The 24,585-nt window shown below is 38.7% G+C and overlaps 1 protein-coding gene across 1 annotated transcript in view; it reads left to right on the top strand.

Moving 5' to 3' along the window:
• The window catches only part of LOC123690880 (protein tiptop-like), a 211,561-nt gene that overhangs the window by 16,622 nt on the left and 170,354 nt on the right, over positions 1 to 24,585 (top strand). The window contains exon 2 of the mRNA XM_045634991.1: positions 12,112 to 12,151. The gene's annotated coding sequence lies outside the window, so the exon portion shown is untranslated. The remainder of the gene's footprint in view (positions 1 to 12,111; positions 12,152 to 24,585) is intronic.

Below are 24,585 nucleotides of genomic sequence, written 5' to 3'. Positions count from 1 at the left end.
TTTATTGAAACTTTTTATACTTTTTGCGTTGGACCTTGCTAAGATCTGTTCGTTTTATTGAATGATTCTTGGTTGTTGCTTCAATCTGGTAGTGGATTAACAAGAACGATTTATTGAAAACTATTAGTGCCCCGCGGTTTTGTACCTAGCACATGTTATTAACCGATAATATCAATTCAGGTGAAAAAAGTTTACATTCGAGTATTTTTTTTTTTTTTTTATGCAATAGGAAAGCAAACGAGCAGACGCGTCGCCTGATGTTAAGCGAAACGCGCCGCCCATAAGCATCCACTGGGAAGAGGATGTGTTGCTGTCCTCAAAAAGGAAAGAGAGGGATATCACGGGAATTTATTTAAATTACTGCCGGTTTTTCAGGTGCTTAAAGGCACTCTTTTTGAAAGTCTCCATGTTGTAAGAACTCGGGAATACCGCCGTTGGTAGGTCGTTCCAGAGCTTCACAGTTCGCGGGAGAAAGTTTCGCGTAAAACGCACTGTGGAACTCCGCCAGCAATCGAGGTGGTGAGGGTGGAACTTATTTTTCTGGCGGGAGGTGCGGTAGTGGAATTGAGCGGGTGGGATTAGACCGAAGAGTTCCTCAGAACACTCCCCATAATAAATTCTATAGAAAACACAGAGCGATGCTAAATCTCTTCTGAGCGAGAGCGGATCAAGCTTGTCGGATATTTTAGGGTTGTCAATTATTCGAGTTGCCCGACGTTCAATACGGTCTAGAGGGAGAAGTTGGTATTTTGGGGCGCCAGCAAACAGATGGGAGCAGTATTCCAGGTGTGGACGAACCTGTGCCTTGTACAAAAGGAGTAGATGAGCTGGTTTGAAATACTTCCTAGATCTGCTGAGCACACCCAATTTTTTAGAAGCTAGTTTGGCTTTGTCTTCTAGATGGCCTCGAAATTGAACTTCACTCGATATTTGGACACCCAGGATTGCAATGCTCGGTGAGATATTAAGGGGAGTGTTCTGAAACCGGGGAGAAACAAGAAATGGTGACTTTTTAGTAGAAAATACGCAGACTTGTGTTTTTTTGGGATTAAACTCAACTAAATTGAGCCTTCCCCATTCAGAAACTTGATCTAACGTTGTTTCGATAGTATTCACAAGTTTATTTCGACATTCCTCCACGTATGTCCTAGAGACTTGTGAATGGCCGGAGTAACAGGCATCCCCCGTACTGTCGTCCGCATAACAGTGTATGTTGCATATTTGCAACATGTCGTTAATGTGCAGTAGGAACAGCGTGGGGGATAGCACACAGCCTTGAGGGACACCGGCATTAATAGGCAAAGAAGCAGAGCGAAAACCGTCGATAACGACCTCTATGCTTCTGCCTGAGAGGAAGCTGGTAACCCAGTTACAAAGTCCCGAAGGAAGTCCGTAGGAGGGGAGCTTGGAGATGAGCGCCTTGTGCCAGACCCGATCAAAAGCTTTGGCGACATCCAAACTTACAGCCAGGGCCTCCCCCTTACTCTCGACAGCCTCCGCCCATTTATGGGTTAAATAGATCAAGAGATCGCTGGCTGAGCGACCGCGGCGAAAACCATATTGGCGATCACTCAATAGCTGGTCTTTCTCTAGATAACCCAAGAGCTGGCTGTTGATAATGCTTTCCATTATTTTGGAGAGTAAGGAGGTTATGGCAATGGGTCTGTAGTTTGTCGGATCAGATCTATCGCCCTTCTTAGGAATCGGGTGAACAAAAGCGATTTTCCATAAATTCGGTACTACTGCTTTTGTGTAGGAATGTCGAAATAGGCGCGCTAACACTGGAGTAAGCTCGGGAGCACACGTTTTGAGCACTACAGCAGGGATTGCATCCGGCCCACTCGACTTGGATGTGTCTAGGTTACAGAGTGCCTTACGAACAGCTCGTTGTGAAAACCGAATTTCTGGCATTGAGCTTAGTTTACAAGGAATCGAAGGCGGTGTTTTTCCACCGTCATCCAATGTTGAGTTACTCGCAAAGATTGCGCCCAGGAGATCGGCCTTATCTTTGGCAGAGTGAGCCAGAGTGTTGTCACCCCTGCGTAAAGGTGGAAATGACGACTGACTGAAGTTGCCTTGGATTGCCTTGGACAGTGACCAGAATGCTCGAGATCCAGATGGGAGTTGCGCAAGTTTATGACCTAACCTTTCAATATAGGCAGCCTTCGCTGCGGAGATTTCTTTTTTGTAGGCCCTAGAGGCGGAGTTATATTTCTTTTTATAAGTTGCTACGTTGGGATCACGAGTAGCCAGTGCATTGGTCCAGGCTTCGAACTGCTCTTGCTTGCGGCGAGACGCCTTAATGCAAGAACGGTCAAACCAGGGTTTTGACTTGCCACCGACGGGTACTACAGAGGATGGAATGAAAAGTTCCATACCTTGCAGCAACACATCGGTGACAGCGTCTGCACAGGTACTGGGATCATCGTGAGAGAAGCAAACACCACCCCATGGGTAGGAGGCATAGAAAAGTCGCAGTCCCTCCCAATCTGCCGACTTATAATGCCAGACTCGGCGGCAGGTTGCCTGTTCCGGCCGTTTTGCACGTTCGATTGGCACCACACTTCTGATCAAGCAATGGTCAGAGGACCCGATTGGGGCGGTGACCGTCACCTGATAATTATCAGGGTGTGTAGTTAGTATTAGGTCCAGCAGAGAGGGTAATAGACCATCCACATCTGGTAATCGCGTGGGCGAGGAGACCAGCTGTGTCAGACCGTAGGCTAAGGCGAGATTGTACACAGTTCTCCCTGCGTAGTCGGTTGTCCGTGATCCGAGCCAATCTGCGTGATGAGCATTGAAATCACCTAGTAAAATAAGTTCTGCAGAGGGAAACTGATGTAATACCTCATCAGCCATTGATTGGACGTGCTCAAAGAGCTGATCAATCCCATTGTTTCCACTGTGGGGTCTGTAAAGACATGCATATATACGAGGGCGGTCTTTAAAATCAACATGCAGCCATATAATAGAGAGACCAATATCCCCAGAAGTTGTTAGACGTCGACTGCAAATGTTCTCCCTTACGTACACGCATACGCCGGCATGTGGAACAAACGAGTGTTCTAGATTGAAGCCAGGATATGTGAGGTACGACGTGTCCAACGGGGTGGAAATCTGGGTTTCCGTGAGAAATAGCAGGGCCGGCTTGGCCGTCTCGAGGTGGTGATGTACGGCATTGAGGTTAGAGTGAAGCCCTCTTATGTTACAAAAATCCACGGAATGCGTGACTGGCGAAGATGGTATAAGTCTATTCTGTCTGGTGTTTGTTAGCGGAGTGCTTGGGTGCGGATTTATGCCCGCCCCAGAATACGACGGGCTGCCCCAACGCGAAGGTTGGGGGAGGGATTCTCCTGCATTGTGAATGCCGGTACCCTCCTGGGGTATTCTACCTGATAAAACCGCTTCCATTTTTTTCGAAAGAATTAATAATAGGGATTGGGAGTGGATAGGAGAAGGATGGGAAGGGGATGGGAGATGGATGGGAAAAGGGTGGGACAAAGGGAGGAAGGGAGACGGGATAGGAGGAGGAAAGGAAGGGAATGGGTCTCCGGACCCCTCACTCACCGAACGAAACGCGGCAATGCCACTATAACGCCGATCTTCTGTGAGGGTGTGGTAACTTCCCCGGTGCGAGCGTGACCCAGTATTAAAGCATGCTCGACTCCCACTTAAAAAAAAACGACGTGTGGCACTCGGGGACTGCCGCGGTAAAGCTATTGCATGCTATGCCTTTGTAGCGACACCGCGCTCTGAATCGCGCAAGCGAAATTTTTTCGGTACAGAGCTATATATACAACTTTCCGACATCATCCATTGGGGCCATAACGGCCGGCCAGTCGAGTAGACTGGTCGAGAAACCTCCTTTTTCGATGGAGGAATTCCACCTTCCTTCCTCCACACTCTCAAGCCACACCTCCGCCCGTCGGAGTGGGGGAGCGTGAGGTTTTTCGTTACGGAATTTCTCGATTCGGTCCCCGCGCTCAAGGCCCGCGATAGAAGCTATGCAATAGCTTAAAAAAAAAAAATTGAAGAAAAAATTATAGTCGTGTTGCGATCGTGTCGTTACTTCTAAATATATATTCTCGTACCTGCAGGCCACACGTAGCTATGTAAATAAAAATTTGTAATTTTATACTTTCGATGATGAGTTGTGGCGGTCATTAATATGGAGATTTTAATTTAATATTTTATTAATAACTGGTTATTTAACAAATAGGAAATAGCGTGATAACTGGTAGTGGGTTCAGTTTCCGCCGAGTTAACAGTTCGTAATATTTTAATGTGGTTTTGATGGTTTCCCTTCGATATGTTTATTTTAAATTTAAATGTCGTAAGTAATAAAAGGTGTCGTAAGTAAAATATAACCAAATATGATTTTTTTTTAAATTGGATGTTTGAGTAATAACCTGACAGTGATGTTATTTGTCTTATTATTTGTAATAAGAATATTATATTAGTCTTAATATATATAAATCTCGTGTCACAATGTTTGTCCTCAATGGACTCCTAAACCACTTAACCGATTATAATAAAAATCACACACTATGTGCAGTTCGATCCAACTTGATAGATAGGATAGTTTAAATCTCAAATCGTTTTAGAGAAAGCGGGCGAAGCCGCGGGCGGTAAGCTAGTATTATTATAAAGTTTTTAAACATGCATAAGTAAATACCGTCATAGTAATTTTCAATACAGTGTCTGTTTTTTGTGTGTATTGATGAAATCAGATAACATAATAGTGTTTGTAATGGTAACGTTACAACTTTCTATTAAATTATTTATGTGTAAGTATGCAAAACCGCATCTACATATTTACATATTACAAAACAATAATTATTTCATCTTTAGTATAAAAGGAACAAACTAGGCACATTCCTACCCTACACGTTTTTCGGAATTCTTCACTACATAGTATACATAGAACAAAGTCGCTTTCTCTGACACTATGTCCCTTCATATAGCAACAGATTTTGATGCGGTTTAAGTGCTTACACTTGATTCACTCTATCTATTAAAAATTACTTACTAGAGCCTTAGCTCTAGTATGTAATTTTTTATACTTAATAGGTTTTAAACAAAGCGTGCGATGCCGCGGGCGGGAAACTAGTAGATCTATAAGTGAAGTCCCGTGTCCCCGTAGTGGGGTAAGGGGCAGATGCATTATGCATACATCTGTTTCACTGATCGATTTTCTTTAGGGACAAGTAGGTGATCAGCCTTCTGTGTCCTACCAGACCGAGACATTTTTTTTTCTTCGTCTCCACCGGGAATCGAACCCAGGACCCCTCGGTTCTACGCTCACGCGTCAACCACTGTACCAAGGAGGCGGCGGCGGGAGGGAGTAGATCTATATATCATAGTTATTAATAATAATAATCTTTCTATATTTTGATAAACAAAGTCACTCATATATCTTCAGATATAAGTGTCGGCAGCTCAAAATTCAAAAGAGCCCATTGAAGCGTACAAAGGGCGCACCTGAAAGCCAGCCCTTCGCAAAAATCACCGAAATCATCCGATCCATCTGTTATCGCCATCAATAGATACGAAATGGATCAAAATGGATCAAACTCAAGGAAGGAGAGAGGTTACAGGCGCAAGCGGAAGCGGGAGATTCTTTCGTTGGTTTTTATTATTTCTGTACACACTTTAGATAATGTACTAAGAATAGATGGTGTTGATTATACATTTTTAATTTATTTATGGAGGACAGAATTATGTAATGAAACTTTCAGTGCCTAACATTAATCAGTAAATCGTCCATATAAACAAAAAAAAAAAAACTGCTAAACTTTTTCATATCTAGATGGACATTGGACATTCATCTTTCTGGTATTTTAAACGAATTATCAAGCCACTTGTGTTTTTAACTCGCTCCCGCTCCTCCCATGACCACTGTCACTCTGAGCTAATGCTTCATCTATTTTCCAGATTCCAAACAACATCATTTGTTACACCATTCAATGGTTTTCGAAGCTTGTGTTAATAAAATTGCACTTCATTCCTTTTTGTCGATCACCGTCACTTAGCCGTGACGGGGATGTCCATTGGTTTCGACTTTGTGGGATAAAGTTATGGGGATGTTTCTATGGATAAATATCATGTAATTCATAAATTCTTGCTGTATATTCAATTGCAGATTTGAGTGTATTTAATTTGTACTTTTGTAAAATTTATGTATGGAATAATGTGCGACTGAACCTTATTTCAGAATTCAGGTGTTAAAAAAAAGACTGTATGTGTATGTAAATAAATGTCGGATCGAAACCTGTATATAAATATTTGAAATAATTTTATTGGCTTTATTAGTAAGGTACGTACCAATAATAAAACGATACATTTTTAAAGAAAGCGTTTCATATATATTATTTTAAAGAAGTCGAGTTGCAAATAACTAACTAATATAACCTTTTGGCACTATTAAAAAATAATTGTCGTAGTAGTATAAATAATTGTCGTGTCCGTACTTTCAATTATGTAGTTACTAGTTACATTGAAAAGTTATTTAAATGGTTATATTAAGCGTTCTAATGTCCACCAAATCCTCAAAGCATACCTCCCCTAGCGCTCAACAGGGTCGGCGCGAATCCGCAAGTCATCTTGACGAGCGTCGGGTTCCATAGTAAATACTTTATTTTTACAAACTATGAGCGAATAAAGCAACTTATTGTGAGATAACGCTTTTGGATAGAAATTGGAAAGGAAATATTTCGAGACACTTGTGCAGTAAAAGTTGAAATTAATCTAAACGTTTCTGTACTGAAAGTGAATAGAAACAGTAAATCGTGTCTTCATTTTATACCTGTCTAACGTGCTACATATCTATGTATATTTGATAATGTGTGAAATATTTTTATTTTAAACTGATTCTTTAACGTTCGTTCGTAAACTTAACGTTAACATAAATATAAGTTTATAAATAATAAAAAAAAATCGTTCACGAGGCGGGACTCGAACCCGCATCCTTTCACGCCAATCCAGGGCTTTCTTTTTAAAGCATTTGAATGCCAATATTTTTATATGCGGATACAGAAATCTAGACCCCTTAAATATCCCTTTGGGATACCACCTGCTAACCTAATCATTTCTGATGTGTTATACAATGAACATTAGTAACAGCAATAAACAATATCCCATAGAACCCCACACCCCGATGGTATCGTGGTGCGACCGGTCACGACGTCCATCATTCGATTCCTTTGACTCGTCAGCGCCTGTCCGATACAACTGACAAACACTGATGGTTTGATCCGCTTGGTGTCTTTTCTTTTAGTTAATTTCTTTAATTAATGGTTGGATAATTATAATTACCCACTGGAACGATGATTGACGAAAAGTTTTTTTTTATTGTGTGCAGTAATTAATTTCATGAAAATTATTTAACAATATCATGGCACTCTAACTAAATAGTATAATTATAAGTCCTTTTACAGTTTTAGTGTACCTATCCATGTATTTATATTTACTCTTAGTATGCAGTTAAGTTTTAAGTATTACATTCCACAAACTAAACAAAGCTATATGTTTTAAACACATTTTTCTATTTATTCAAGTGTAACGTAATTTAGTCACAAATGTTTTGACGTTGTGTAATGTTAGATTTTTTTTTTATTAAAATTCATGTATTTTAATCTCGAAGTTTACATCAATTGCGGAAAAACTAATAGCTTAATAAAAAAAAATAATAGGAAATTTTAATGTTTTACCTGAGTATCAGGCAATTTATCCATAGCATTCGTAACGCAAAATTTATGGTTTTATCAGGTCAATACACGATGAAAGCAATACCAATCCTGGTATAATAATGTAAAGAGTACTCTTTCTCTCTTGTATTGATGAAAAGCTGTAACCTTATTACTGAAGAGTGAAGATATCAAAAAAATGTTGTGTGGTTTTATGAAACCACGGTAAAAGTGAAACTTACGATAATTATCGTATTTGTACGATAATTATCGTACGTCACGCGACAAGCGCTACACAGACCAAAAAGTTTGAGACGATGTAATAAAAGTTTCACTTTAAAAACTTCATTGACCGATAAAACAGCGGACAATCCCAATTTCACGGTGCGGCTCCAAGCGGAGCGCGCCAACCAATGACAAGCCGACAAAGCGATACAGAGATCATTTCTAATTGTGGGTTTTGATATGAAAACTCATTGTTGTATATCTCATAATCAACAACAAATCCGTCTTTTGTACGCGCCGATTTCACGATTTCTAATTAAATAGAAAGGATCGTCTTACCTGAACTCCAGGCTATTGTTCCACAATTGTTTTAGATAATCTCGAGTGGTCGTGATTTGATAAGCATTTAATTCGTTTACTTGGACGATTTCATTTGTTGACCTTCCGATTGAGTGGGGTCAATGAACCTGTGATGCTCATCAAAATGCGATACCTCAGTGGCATTATTTGTTTGCAGTACTGTCGAAATGTGTTGTAAAGAGAATTGGCGAAAATTGTGAAGCATTTCATAATATGCAGAATACTTGGCTAATGTGTCGTTTCGTCGTCTAATCGTTAATTAAATTGTTTACGTATGGATGAAATGGTCAAAGCTAAAACTAAAATTGAAAAGGAGAGGTATCAACTATTTAAAACAGAATGTGCATTGTAAGTAGGTATATTTATGTAAAAGATGATTGTAGGTTTCCTAGAAACAATAGACCTTTAATCTAAAACAAGAATTAATTTACAAATTAATTATTTTTAATGTATTATTGATTAAATATTGGTTCCTTAATGTATTTATAAATGTCAATTAGTAAATTGTCACAATTTAATCAGATCCAATACTTAAAAGCACGATTTAAACGCGTCATTGACATCAAAAAACCCGTTTTATCTCCTTCAAAATTTTGAAGGACGACTTTTCGATTCCTTAATTGATATTGATTTTAATAATTGGCTAGATATGCCTGATACGTGTAATTTATTTGTTTACATAAGAAGCTGATCCATTTCAGTAGTTATGTGGCTTCTGTAGCAAAAAGCTGTCCAGTACAACTTTACAATTTTACATTTTTAAATCAACAAATGCTTGCCTTATTTTTAATAGTCTCTATATGTCTGAAAGTTTATATTATCGATAGACGTGAAGACAACTTACTGCTAAAAGGAAAAAAAATGCTGTAGTGATTTTGCTGAAATTTTGTATGCAGTTTAATTAACGCCTGGCACATAATCTATTTAGATAGTCTTACCAATAAACTGCAATACTATTCTATACATGACACACAAAGATCTCGCTATTTAACGAATAAACAATAATAATAATTAGTACGACACATACCGTGCGCGCGCGCACCGCGGGCGGCGGAGATCTTCATAACGTTGTAGGGTGCATATTTTCACGACTTTTTGGGACTCGTTTATGTACCTTGATATCAATATTTTAAATTTAGAACGAAGACTAATAGATTTCAAATGCGTTTTTATTAATTATTCCATTCGACGTTTTTAAAATATAGTGGGTCGAGCAAACGGGTAGGTATTGATTTAGTGCATGCAATATTAACTTATTATACTAAAGTTTATTTTTGTTTTTGTTTCAATAGAAATAATTTTAAGGATAACCTTTAAGAAAGCAAATGTTTGGTACAATCTACTTATGTTATAATGTGTTGTTGTTACTTACCATCCGGTTATAATACCTTTTGTAATAATTTAAGTCTAAAACGAAGCCACTTTCTTCCTTCATCACCCATAAAATGTATACACCGCCAAAAGCTCAGTCCCACAGTCCCCCTTCCCCCAAACTCATAGTCACCCCCCATTACATCATAGACCCTATTTACAGTGAAATGATTTATCCGCGCGGACGACACGACGATATTTACGATTTAAATTACTGCACATTTTATGAGCAGGCTTGAGAAATTGCAGCGTTATATTCGCTTTTATTGGCGCGTTTAATCAATCAAGATGTATTCATAAAAATACCAATTGAAGTTTGGATAGTGCTTCGTTTGTTAGATTAATTTGGCACAAAAGAGCAAAAGTTCGGTTTTTAACTTTGCTTATCATCAAATTGTGGAATTTGATTTCATTTCTTAATATGGATGATATAATTGTACAATTATTATTACACTTATCGTCAGATTAGTTGTTGTTTTATTACAGACAGTTTTTTTGCTAGATTTTGCAGTGACCACCTTCTATATAAAAACAGAGAAGAGAACCTTCCTGAGAAATGAAGAAGAGAAATTCCTCGGTTCAATTACTTGAAAAAATCAGTGTCCGTATTCCAGATATATTTAGGTTACCTACTGTAATGAAAACCAGACCACAAGAGACTTCTACCTGTGGCCACACTCAAACTCAAACTCAAAAAATTAATTAAAGCCCTTGCTGTTTAATTAGTGGCATGCCAACGATGAGTTATCGTGGACTGGATGAAGCTGTAAATTTTAGTAAACACATTCATCTTTTGTCTTGCGTATAAATTATTTTTGTTTTGATCAAGGGAATACACTTAGAATATAAATTATGCTCAATAGTGTTATTTATGGCTTGGCTCTACGCTTGTAATTTTTATGTAATGGTTTGTTGACAAATCGGGAGGTCTAGGTGATGGTGTTAGTATTCTTAGCATGCTATGTTGTTTGTGACTTGTGAGCAGTGCAGCCGTGAAGGTCATCTAGTTAAGTTTTTAATTTTTATTATATATTATGTAGGTTAATGATGGCTCCAGGTTTGAATGATAATTGATAAGATGAGGGAAATAAGGTTAATCTAAGTTTTACAATATTTATAAATGTGTGTGTATATATGTATTGATGCTGTTATACATATATAATTTTATCATCGAGTTAGATATGACGATGACAACGAAGGTTACTGGAAAGGCTGCTTCACGATAATGTGAAGCGTATGCGAACAAAGCCGCGGGTGCAACTAGTAACAGTATAAACCGAATAGTAATTAGTTCATTATTCAATGATTCGCATATCCACACAAAAACATGTCTGCTCACGATAGCATCTCTTGTAAACTTTACAATATTATGACATAAATAAAACACGGCGGTTAACAAGTAAAAATAAAAATGGCCGCTGTCAATGTGACAGGTTTACTCGCGAATTGCGTGATTGTCTCCAATAAGCCGGTGGCGATGTGTGCTGGTGTCAACGCGGTTCTGCTTGCGATTTTGAAATAATTTAGGTACAATAATTAAAGGGTCTATCCAAATTTTTACTTCCTTTTCACGCTAAAAACAGACTAATTTTCAACCCATATCTCACCTACTATTTTATGGAAAAGTTACTAAGCTTCTGTTAAGTTGCAAACGATCTGTTTCTTTATTACACTATTTGAATAAATGAAGTATTAATAAAAGAGTTTGGAATAAAGAGAATGTGATAGCTTAATATCATCAGACTTGAAATTGCAAAAAGGGTAAACGCAGTTACTGAATAACAGAGAATAGCGTCGAAACTCGAAAGGAATTGTTCATTTCGTCGATTTTAAAATCACATGATTCTATTCGAAATTAAAGCTTTTTCTATTGAACGTTGAAGCACATGCGCAAAATTCTAGTGTTTTTAAATTTGACATAGTGAAAAAAAGTTCGACACGTGCTTTAATTCAATTTTATGACTTTAAAACCCCAGCAACAAAGGTTTCTTACATATTATATTAATCAAAATAACAGGCCTCTATCTGCACGATATCTTGTCTGATGATGTACCAGGAAAACACCCTTAAAACGTCAGATTTAACCCAATTTTTGTCGCCCATTAAACCCTGTTTACAACCGCCATAAAACTTTAAGCACCAACCAATCAAGCAAGATCCGCGTTTACTGGAAGTTAACTGTAAACGACGGTTTTATTTCAACTGGTTATTTGGAATCGATTGTAAATCGATGTGGCGCCGGTTGTACGCGAATTAATCGATTATTCACTCGTATATCTTAATACGGAATGATACAACTTTTACTTTTGACGCATTATAATGACCTTACTCTTACTAGCTGTTAAGTTGATGGTTTTTTAACAAGATTAGTGTTTGCGATTAGATAATTTTTTATGCATTTTTAACTTGTAAGTAATTATCGTAATATCCAACTAAGATATATGAATAACCTACTTCGTGTTTGTTTCAGGTCATTGCGACGTCGATATGGAATAAAATATTGAAGCAATGTAAGTGATCCTATATAAGGAGTTTTTAGCTATTATTAGGTATATGTTTTTATTATTATATAAATATACTACCTGTCACATGGTTCATTTCTAAATAATCCTACTAATATTATAAATGCGAAAGTTTGTATGGATGTATGGATGTTTGTTACTCTTTCACGTAAAAACTACTGAACCGATTACAATGAAATTAAGCACACATATAGAGGTTAACTTGGATTAACACATAGGATAGTTTTTATCCCGGAAATCCCACGGGAACGGGAACTGTGCGGGTTTTCCTTTGCAAACGCGGGCGAAGCCGCGGGCGGAAATCTAGTATCCATATATTGGTAGATTGTTATCAGATTCTAAAATTATGTATCAGGCTTGTTATTATCAGGTTAATGTTTAGTGTCAGCGATGTCTTCTTCAATAGTTTCCTTTGGAATTGAACGTAGACCTGTGACGTAGACCCTCTCGATTATAATTATCTCACGCCAATTATTGTACGGAAGCGTAGGTGAATCAGCGAAATAATAATGTGCAATAATGTTCTCATGTTTTGGTTCAAAATCTTAACAGATTACTTAATCGTCCCGAAAATAGCCTCCGGCTGCGTGACTTAGACATCCATCATAGCCATGATTTTTTTTTTTTTTTTTTTTTTTTTTATGTCAGAGCAAGCAAAGGAGCAGGTGGGCCACCTGATGTTAAGTGGTCACCACCGCCCATAAACACTTGTAACACAAGGAGTGTTACAGGTGCTTTGCCGGCCTTTAATGGACAAATACGCTCTTTTCTTGAAGGCCCCAATGTCGTAGTTGTTCGGGAACACCGCAGGTGGCAGATCGTTCCACAGTTTCACCGTACGCGGAAGGAAGTTGCGGGTGAAGCGGACAGTGGTGGAGCGCCAACCATCCAGATGGTGCGGATGGAACTGGTTTTTACGGCGTGAGGTCCGGTGGTGGAACTGTGCGGCTGGTAAAAGGTGGAACAATTCCTCAGAGCACTCCCCATAGTAGATTCTGTACAGTATACAGAGAGACGCAACGTCTCTCCGCACTGACAGTGGATCGAGCCTATCGGAAAGCCTACGGTCATCGACAATTCGAGCTGCTCGACGTTGGATGCGGTCAAGAGGAAGGAGTTGATACTGTGGGGCTCCGGCCCAGAGATGAGAACAGTACTCCATATGCGGTCGCACCTGAGCCTTGTACAGCTGAAGTCGGTGGGCCGGCTTGAAGTACTGTCTCGATCTACTGAGCACACCAAGTTTTTTCGAGGCTAATTTAGCCTTCGCTTCCAAATGACTGCGGAATTGAACGTCACTCGAGATTTCAACTCCGAGGATTCCGATTTTCGGCGATACACTAAGGGGGGTACTCTTAAACCGAGGTTCTACGACAAATGGGGTCTTTTTAGCGGTGAACGCGCAAACCTGTGTCTTTAGGGGATTGAACTCGACAAGATTAAGTTCGCCCCAATCCGAGACTTCTTGGAGAGAAGACTCGACTTCAGACACAAGTTTGTTTCGACTCTCATTGAGGCTTTCCTTTGAGGTGTTTGCACGGCCGGGATAAAGAGCATCCCCCGTACTGTCGTCTGCATAGCAATGAATGTTACTGATTTGTAACAAATCATTGATATGCAGAAGAAACAGTGTAGGAGATAGCACGCAGCCTTGTGGGACACCAGCGTTCACATGAAGAGGCTTAGAGCAAGAACCGTCGATTACGACCTTAATGCTCCTCTCTTCCAGGAAGCTGGCAACCCAATCGCATAACCTCGCAGGAAGTCCGAAAGATGGTAATTTCGCTAGAAGTGCCTTGTGCCAGACCCGATCGAAGGCTTTCGCTACATCCAAACTTACAGCCAATGCCTCCCCTTTACTCTCAACCGCCTCCGCCCATCTGTGAGTGAGGTACACCAAAAGATCACCAGTCGAGCGACCACTACGGAAACCGTATTGCCGGTCGCTTAACAACTGGTTCTCCTCCAGATACCTCATGAGCTGGCTGTTAATAATGGATTCCATTATTTTGGAGAGTAAAGAAGTGATGGCGATCGGTCTGTAGTTAGATGGATTTGAGCGATCGCCTTTTTTAGGGATTGGGTGGACAAGAGCAGTCTTCCACGAATTCGGAACAATGCCTTTGGCGTAAGAGAGCCGAAAAAGACGCGTTACAACCGGTGCCAACTCAGGAGCACATGTCCTAAGCACAATAGGGGAGACTCCATCCGGCCCTGTCGACTTATGGATGTCAAGGGAAAAGAGAGCGTTTCGAACGGCACGTTGTGTGAAACGTATATCCGCCATTGAATGGTTGCACCGCGGGATGGTCGGCGGTGTCTTTCCCCTGTCATCAAGCGTCGAGTTCCTAGCAAAGAGAGCGCCCAAGAGTTCGGCTTTCTCTTTAGCGGAATGGGCCAGAGAGTCTTCGTCCTTGTGCAAAGGTGGAAAGGATGAACGACAGAAGTTACCTTGGATGGCCTTGGCGAGGGACCAAAACGCCCTTGTTCCCGAAGGAAGTCGCGTTAGTCTATCGCCAAGTGCACCAATATAACTAGATTTAGCCCTAGCGATTTCTCTTTTGTAGGATCTGGAGGCAAAGTTGTACTTCTTTCTGATGAGACCAACGCTTGGATCGCGACACGCCGTTGCTGCAACCCAGGCTTGAAAAAGTTCCTGTTTCTGGCGAGACGCCATGTTACAGGAACGTCCAAACCAAGGCTTGGATTTGCCACCGACGGGCACAACAGAGTATGGCACAAATAGTTCCATACCCTGCAGTACCACGTCAGTGATAGACTCAGCACAAGCGTTGGGATCCTCCGAGGAGAAGCAAACAGGCCCCCATGGGTAGGAAGCGAAAAAACCACGCATTCCGTCCCAGTCTGCCGACTTGTAGTGCCACACACGGCGTCGAGCTGCAGGTGTCTGCTGTTTCGAACCCGTAAGTGGCACCATACTCCGTATCAGGCAATGGTCTGATGACCCCAGTGGGGCCACGACGGAGACCTGATAGTTCTCGGGATGTGTGGTCAGCAGAAGATCCAGAAGAGAGGGAGTATGGCCCTCCACATCCGGTATTCGCGTAGGCGATGAGACCAGCTGTGTTAGGCCATAGGCTAGAGCGAAATCGTGCACAGTTCGTCCCGCGTGGTCAGTTGTACGCGACCCAAGCCATTCAACGTGGTGGGCATTGAAATCGCCTAAAACCACAAGCTCCGCAGAAGGGAACTGTACAAGCAAAGTGTCGATCATCTCTTGGATGTGCTCAAATAAACGGTCGGTACCAGTATTCCCGCTGTGGGATCTGTACAGGCAAGCATAGACGCGAGGGTGGTCGCCGCAGTCAATATGCAGCCAGATAATGGACAGATCCTCACCTTCAAGGGTGCCAAGACGTCGACAACAGATATCTTCCCTAACGTATGCGCATACCCCGGCACGCGGTGCAAAAGTATGCTCCAGCTTAAAACCAGGGTATGTGAGATAAGATACGTCGGCCGGAGTTGATATCTGAGTCTCAGTCAGGAAGAGCAAGGCCGGCTTAGCCGTCTCAAGATGGTAGTGGACGGCGTTTAAATTAGTGTGCAGCCCCCGGATGTTACAAAAGTCCACCGTGAGAGTGGAGGGGGGTGATTTTCTTCGCTTGCTCTGCGAACCCCTTGGCACATGACCGAGCGGAATTATGCCCGCCCCAGAATACGACGGGCTGCCGCAGCGCAGGCGCTGCGGGAGGGATTCTCCTGCACCGTAGGTGCCGGTACCCTCCTGGGGTATTCTGCCTGATAATACCGCGTTCATATTTGGGGGTTGTTTTTGGGTCTCCGGACCCCTCACTCACCGTACGAAACACGGTAGCATACTGTTAATATGCCACCATTTCACGCCGGTTTTCTGTGAGGGTGTGGTAACTTCCCCGGTGCGAGCTTGACCCATTTTGTGCCGAAGCAGTGCTCGACTCCCACTTGAGCGATTTGTTTGCAATTTCTCAAACATCACATTAATAAGCCGAGTCCATCCGAGATTCTATCGGGACGCAGCATTCCGGCCTACTTGTACCGTTCGCCTTTGAGTTACCGCCGAATAAAACTGCCATTACAACTAAACAATTTCAAAATCAAAACGCACCGTCCGCGTGGGACGGGCGGAAATATCCTGTATTCGATCAGGGATAAGAATCAGTTTGGGCCGCGGCGATTGTGACGGGTAAATTGTATGATGTCGTCGGTGTATGATGGGTTTGATTTATGCGACAACGGTTTCATATTCTCGGTACGATCGTAAAAGCGTTCGGATCGCGGCGTGTCGGCCGTTTGCGCACGTTTGATGCTAAATTGTGTATGATTTATCGTTTAATGTTGCTCGTTACGTCGGAGATGGCACACATGAAAGTTTGAGGCGATCACTCGAGCCATTAATTGTTATTGCGTCTTAGTCAATATGTTTAATTGCTTTTCCGTTAAGCCAAACAATTCGTCAAGTGCTTGATGTGTTTAGTGTTAGCTATTGTAGAATAGAGCATGTGCATGGTTGAGTTCAAATGATGTTATAGTTCGTGTGAAAGGCGGTCGCAAAACCCAATAATTGAAAAAGCGCGTAGCGGTTATCTGCGTCTCGTTCCACGGTAAAGCAAGCCAGAGGAACCTTATATAAACATACCTCGATATCACCACTCACCGGCATTGATTTTAAGTTCAAGAAATATTCTACAGCATATCATATTATATTCAAGATATTATTGTGTATTTACAAGTTATTTATTTATAGGCTCACGATCAAAACAAATAAATTCTCAATTAAAACTAACAAACCATTCAACTCTTTTGACGTTTGACATCACAAAACACGCTTTTAATCAACGAAACACGTTGGTTCCATAGAGTAATATGATAACATGATATTCAAGAGACCTGTAAAACTATCAAGATGTATAAAAAGTCTTATAAATAGATCGCATGACTATTTGCCTGTTAAATAGCCTGAGACAGAAACGTATTGTCACTATCAGACTATAAACAGATAGACTGTTCCTATCATGTCTTGAGTAATGTCCTCCAGAAATAGCTAATGTGAAACACATGTAGACTTGCTGACCAGCTTGATGCATTTGGAACTGGTAGATGTCTCGTGATGTGGTCAGCTTTGTGCTAAGCAAGTAACTTGGGATTTGGACTATTACTGTACTCACAGAACTGTTATGGAGAGACTAAAGTTGTCTCTCCATAACAGTTGAACACCTGTATGATGATTGTGAGTAACATATGCATCCAGGATATAATTAATTAAAATTGTATTATACAGTACGAATTAAATATATTCTGTGAGCATTTCAATTAATCCTTAATCTAACATCTCCAAATAATATGAAGGAAGCATAGGCGTGAAGGACGCGGGTTCGAATCCCGCCTCGTGATCGAATGTTTTCTATTCTTTATACATTTATACATATCTCCTAATATCTTCAAATCCTGGTATAGAAAAAGATTCTACTTCTCTATACAACACCTTTTAACTAATATTGTATCCGTATCGACAACAAAATATGTATTTCAAACTCGCACCTATCGATCTGAAATCAAATAGCAATCAGAACCCTCAAACATAATGAGGTCCCGCACAAAAGGACAAAGGTCGCGGATTCGAATCCACGATTAATTCCATTTCAACAAAAGAACAATTTCTTCAACTTGGATTGAATCTTGACCCGGCTCTCAATTGATTTTTGATTTAAAATCTGTGAGAGAAACGTTCGTATTATTTTTGCATAAGTTATTGGGATGTGATATTTGGTGTTATTGAATCGTTTTTAAGAAATATGATATTTGATTTAGTATAAAGTAGTTAATTGTTATGTATCGTAAATACACCTGAATTCTGCTGATTACACGATCATTTCATGCCTTTTGTTATTTTTAAATAAATTGATATTAGATTTTTTTAAAGTGAAATTTCTTAAGGCGCGTTAAATTTCAAGGTCGCGTCGTGGCGATACCGTCACGATGCCGTCACGTTATGGAGTAAGGCGAATTTGATGTCTTTGAATCTTGCCAAAGAAGTTTCACTTCTTACACGTGTGCTCGGCACACACGATCTATTATATTATTATTTTAATTGAGTTAATGTCCGTATCAATAAATTAATACAGTTATTTCTTGTAATTCCTTTTTTGACCATTGACTGTTTCATTCAAAATATACCAATAGTATTAACACTTCGTTTCTTCGAATTTCTTCAACCATCAAACTCTTTTATCATCCATAATAGTAAAGATTACAAGTTACAATCGTCATGGAATCAAAGTGTGACGTCACCAACAACAGATCTTACCATTCAAGTGTTCGATCTACGATAGGGTGCCGTTAGCTTTGTTTGATGAGGTAGGGCTGCTGCTGATTAGTTTTTGGTGAATTAAATTCATTTAACATTACATTTTTTTGCGAAGAAAATAAATAATTATTTGCTTTAAAAAGGACTTATTTTTAAGTACCTAATATTTTTTTAAATATAGGTATCTAGTTAGTGTTTTTTATTTTAGCTTTACTGCTTTTAGATTTGAGTTAAGGGAAAAATTGATATGGGAATCTTAAAAATATTGTAGAAATCTGAAAATCCTGTAGCGTCTATATTAAAAGTCTAATAATGAGTAAACTATACTTAATTAGAACTTGTAGTAAGCATCCCTAGATCACAGTATATTGATAAATTCGATTATTTTAAACTAAGACACTTGACAGGTAAAATTAGGTAAAGTCAGAAGATAATTAAGTGTTCAATCACAATTAAACTAGCTTTTAATTCAGATTCTGCTGTTTTTTTTACTAAAATTATTCAGATGAATGAGGATTGCGACTTGCTATGAGACTATACCATGACCTCTTTCTAGTAAAAAAATGGTTGTCTGTAAAGTCGGTTTACTGACGATAGTACTGTTGAACGTGACAACGTCTTATGCCGGCACTACACATAGGCCAACGCGTTGGCAAGCGCGCTGGCACATGCACTTGTCTATGTGTAGAACGGGCGAAATGCGCACTTGCGGTAGGTATTTGAACGTTGGCCGGCGCGCTTGCGAGCTTGCCGTGCGGTGTCGGAAACTTCAAAGGACACTTGTCGCAAGCTTGGCGCACCATCCACACATTGGCCGCGCGATCAGTTTGACTGTAGCAGCGATCAGGAGTGCACGTTTTTTTCTTGCGGCGAATTAACACCTAACTTGACAAAATGGCGAACAATATGAGTAACGAGGAAATATTTAAATTTATTGAGCTCTATCAGAGTGAAAACTGCCTGTGGAACCCAAAAAATAAGTACCATAAAAATAAAAATGTTGTATGTATTAAAAGTGCCAAATAAATAAGGTTCTTGGACATGCCGTTTTCCTCACAATGTTTTACTTCACAAAGAGCATCCTACTTTAATATTATTTTAATATTATAAATGTGAAAGTGTGTTTATTTCTTTGTTTGTTACATCCATTTTGAATCCGTCCGCACATTGGCTCGAACCAAACCATACTGAACGACCTTCCAATGTGTGGATTACTCACAAGCGCGTTTGCAAGCGCACCGCCAGCCCGCTGGCGAATGCGCTGGCCTATGTGTAGAGGCGACATTAAGGCCGATTGTGCTTCTTTGTCGCTCGTTCCGCGCTCTCGCTTGCACTTCAAGCCTACACGGAACGCCTCAGAGCGAGTTAACGCCGCATGAGTCATGTTTTTTCGTGCGTGCAACCGGCTCTATCGAATTATAAGACGTTGTCACGTCAAATAAATATTTAAAAGTTAAAACTAATTATCCAGCAATCATAATTTTCAGCAGTATCAATGTAATCAACCCATACCTAACTAGCGCCTGCAGCGCTTTAATCGCCTCAATAAAAACACAAACACAAATTGCGTATTCTTAATTCTTATTGCGCTTTACGATTCGTAATACCAGCGCTCGACTGATTGAATTGTTCAGCGTGTGACGTCATAGTGGTCATTGTTCACTGGCTACGTAGATTCATCAAGTCTTACGAATTAGTATGTTTCATTGCTGTAGGATCTGGGTCCGAGTCTTGTGTAAACGAGAAATCAATAAAAAAACAGATTTTGATGTAAAAACTGTTTGAACTGTTTTGATGGCGTAAAGAACACTGATTAAGAATATTTTTTTTTACAAATTTATAATAATTTTTTTATACACTTTGGCTTAAAACCTGAATAAAATGTATGAAAAAATAAATTCGGTGTCAATATAAACATTTGTAATTTGTATAGGTAGATTAATAGATTAAAAAAATAATACCTAAGTGACATATCTATTTCCATTAATAATTTTCAATTAGAACCGCATTATTTCCCATCGTCCCTACATTTTTGACACAGCCACTATCACTACTGCGGCCACCGCAAAAACAAAACTAGACGCTAATAAATATTTATAAGCAACAATCCGTCTATAAATAGGCGATGTCGATTACACTATCTCGGTTTCGATTATTGATTAGTAAAAGGCAATAAACAATTCATAGTTTTAATGTTTTTATGCGCGTGCGCCGGTGGTCCGCCATTTGCAATACACGCGATCTGTTGCCAATGTTGAATTCCCCTGTTTTATTGGAAAATTATGCACTATGGGCTATGGCCTACATATAATATTAACAAATCAATTTATGAGAATTGTATTTGCAACTGTGAAATAAGCAAACCTGTTTGACACTGTGTATGTTATCCTAATAGTGCGTAAAATATTTTCACTGGCAACATTCAAATTGTTTAAAACCCCTTATGATAGGTATATTAACCTAAGTTATAGTTAAGGATTATATATATTTTTAAATATATTTATCTAGTCTATTACGTAATTAACCTACGTTATAAATGAACATAGTGTACTTTATGTAACATCATATCTAAGTTGTATACTCTTTAAGATTTCACATAGGTATTTTCTAATATATTTTATCTAATTACTTATTTTAAACGATGATGGTAACTTCAAATTCCGTTACCTAGGCAACACTGAGTTTGAAGTAATGATCTATTAACGCTCGGTAACTGACGATTACAATGTATATTAACGTTGGGAATCAGTTAATCAGGTGAAAAACATAAGAATGTGTAAATAGCAGTTATTTCACATACACAGTTCATTTTGTTTGTGTTCATAACTTTGTAGTACTACAAATTAGGATGTTTTAAAGTCAACAACACTGATAAAAACTTTTATAATTTTTTATCACTATATAATTATTACTATTTATTTCGCTTTCACAAACATTACTGTTATTTAGTTTGTTGTTCCTGTCATATGTGTTAAATGTCGTGATAATTACGGTATTTTGCATATAATTATCAGTTTGTAAAAATAGTTAATCGATTGAAACGTGAATTGAATACATGCTTTCATAACTTGCACAATTACAGCACAATATAGTCCGTATCTAAAAAACAAGACTATAACTTCTTCAATTCCTGACCTATCACTACCCAACATTGAAACTAAAAACCTGTGGAAGCAAAAAGTCCCTAATTGCTGCAAACTTAATTAATCTCAAGACAGTGCGCACAGTAAATCCTCGTGATTAAAAATTCAGTAGCGCTCGGTATCAAAGTCGCCGCGTGCGTGGGCGCAATTTGCGTAGCTTCATTAGTGATACACTTATCGAAATGCCCTTTTTATCCCTTTTCAAAATCGACAGGTCTTTTAATTAAGCGCGCGTGAGGTCCGCCACCTTGTGCGTGAGTGCGTGTTTTGTGACTAGGAATCTAGGGAATCTAGGCGTTGATATTTTGTTAGTGTATGCTTTTTAATATTATGTGCAAGGGGTCAATATCGTTTCTTATCAATGTAGGCAATTTTTATACTACTTTAATTGAAATATTGTTTGGAAAGTGCAGTAGATTATTGCCTTATCGAATTATTTGTAATGTATAATATTTCTTCTAGAAATTAGGAACTGTTATTAAAAAGTAAACATACCGTTTGCATATTATGAAGAAATCAGGTACGTATTAACTGCGTATACACAAGAAAAACTATCGAATACACAAGTGTTGCTGCTTCCAGCATAATTAAACATTATACCTTCAATAAAAAACCAAAATGCGATTACAAATGAAAAGAGTGTAGAATTACAACATAATTCCGCTAATTCATTTAAAGAGCTCACGTCGGTAAATACTAAAGTACAAAGGCTTGTACGTGGTGGAGACAGCGAGTCGCCGTAACGATAGTCCAAAGGGTTGGATGTAGGGGTGTCAAATTGTCAATATTTGGTTTTATTTTTGGGAATCAAAGTAGAAGAAAGTCTTTAAAAGTTTACATGAGTTTAATGGCTAGACGGTTGTTGTTTATAATTATTTATTTAACATTTCTTATATGTAAGTAAGGTAAGTATAATACTAATGTAATGTTTTTTGCGAATTGCTAATGTCTCTATCTAATATAATAAGTTGCTAGTTTTGAAATATAAAATATATAAGACAGCCTATGTATAATTTTATTAACATAAGATCGTCTATAATTATAGTTATAAAAAAAATTTATGAACATCGCAAAAGATGCATCTCAAACTAAATAATCACCCTCCAACCGATAACATCATGTTCAACAACTCCAAGTTGACAACCCTAGCTAAATATCGGAATTTGAAAAATATGAGATATTGGAAACATGCTCCTTATCGGACAGTAGCCTATCTGTGATCGATGTCTCGGAGCGGGATGGTTCTGACACCTGCCTCCAGACTGCTGGCAACACTTAGGTTTTATTCTGGTATAGCTTATATACAGATAGGGGAATATTCATCTAAATAATTTGAAGTACATATGTCCATCTTCATCAAATTCTGATCAGCCATACTAGAAGCAGAACATTTTTAAAAAGTTATTTTACAGCGTTGGCTGATATGTATATATGTCAGATCGATTCGATCGATGACCCGATCCGCGATTATTTGTTTTTTTATCGCAATTCAACAGAAAATCACTAAAAGAAATAAACTTTTTTTATACATGAATTGATAATTATTGTCACTCTAAGCTTTTTTCTAAAAAATCAAATCTAGTTCAGTTTTTGTCCCGACTGATGTTAATAAGTTAATCATTTGATAAATTCTCAATGTCACTTACATACGTTATACCAATAAAGTATCGAACATTGAGCGATAGAAATTTCCAAACAAATCAAGTTAGCAACACGCTGGACCGTCGCCGGCGTCGCTTTATGAGGCTCTTGCTCTTTTTTCCTTCATTTTCGCGGACACATGCGCTCAGCACCCCTCTGTCAAGACTCTATAGTCTTTAGATAAAGACAGCATTACCATGCGTAAGGGACGGAATCAAGAGTTTTGAGGCCCCGGGCTTAGGGCTTTAAATGGTAAATACAAGTGTATTTCGTTTATTAAAATATGTATATTGAATATTCATGAAATCTAATATTTTTTTCAATTTCAGACTCATTGTAGCTTATCGTAGTTAGCTGTAGTAATCACAAAGTATATTTTGTAAAGTAAATACTATAATCATTATACAAGGGTCTTTGAAATCAGTCTTAGTTTTAAAAATCATAGTATCTATCACTATCGTCTATTTGACTACTAACATATTAACAGATTTAACTACATCAATATGCGATACGCTTCATAAACGAAACGTTAGAGGCCCCATATCAAGGGCGTGGGGCCCAATACGCAAAGGAGCGGTCAGGCAGCGGATGTGAAGATAGGAGGAAAAACGACCGCTCTGTCGGAGACGCGTTATTTTTGTTGCAACTGGGGATTTTTGCAACTTGCGCATCGATTTGTGGCGTCTGCTTAGTTTGATTTTAATTAAGAGACTTACTGGGTGGTTTGTGTTAGCTATGTGTATGTCTGTTAGTTTTGTGCAGTTTCATATTATAATTTTTACATATAATGCGTTCAGTTCGTTTTGATATTTGTGTTTTTAAAAAGCCTCAATTCATCCTTCAAAGAGGATGTATGTACTTCAAATGTTATTTCATAAGAAATTAAATAAAAATTTAACCTGATATGAGCTAAAATATAATAAAATATTATTAGCGGTTATTCGGATTATTAATATAGTAGCTTTGGGACCACTTACATGTTATTTGAATAACATAAGTTATTTTTTAAATAAATTATATCATCTTTTGCATAAAAATACTTGTAATTATTCGTAAAGACACACATATATGTATAGTAGTTGTAGAATTATGTGTATTTCTATTTACATAGCAATGTTGTGTCCAGTTATACAGATAGGCGATCGCAAGTTGTTAATCCCGTCCTTCTTGTTATAAAACCATTAATATTATGACTGCTGACATTTACATACATACATACCTACAAATATATTATTATCATAATTAAACATTCAATTAACAGAGCAATTATAAAACATCTGCCAGTAATATGTTCAGAGCTGTCGTTTGTCAAAATTACTGATAAAATGCGA

Source organism: Colias croceus, chromosome 4, assembly GCF_905220415.1.
Source record: "Colias croceus chromosome 4, ilColCroc2.1".
NCBI lineage: Eukaryota > Metazoa > Arthropoda > Insecta > Lepidoptera > Pieridae > Colias > Colias croceus.
The sequence above is the reverse complement of the archived record's forward strand: the minus strand, read 5'-3'. Positions and strand labels throughout refer to the sequence as shown.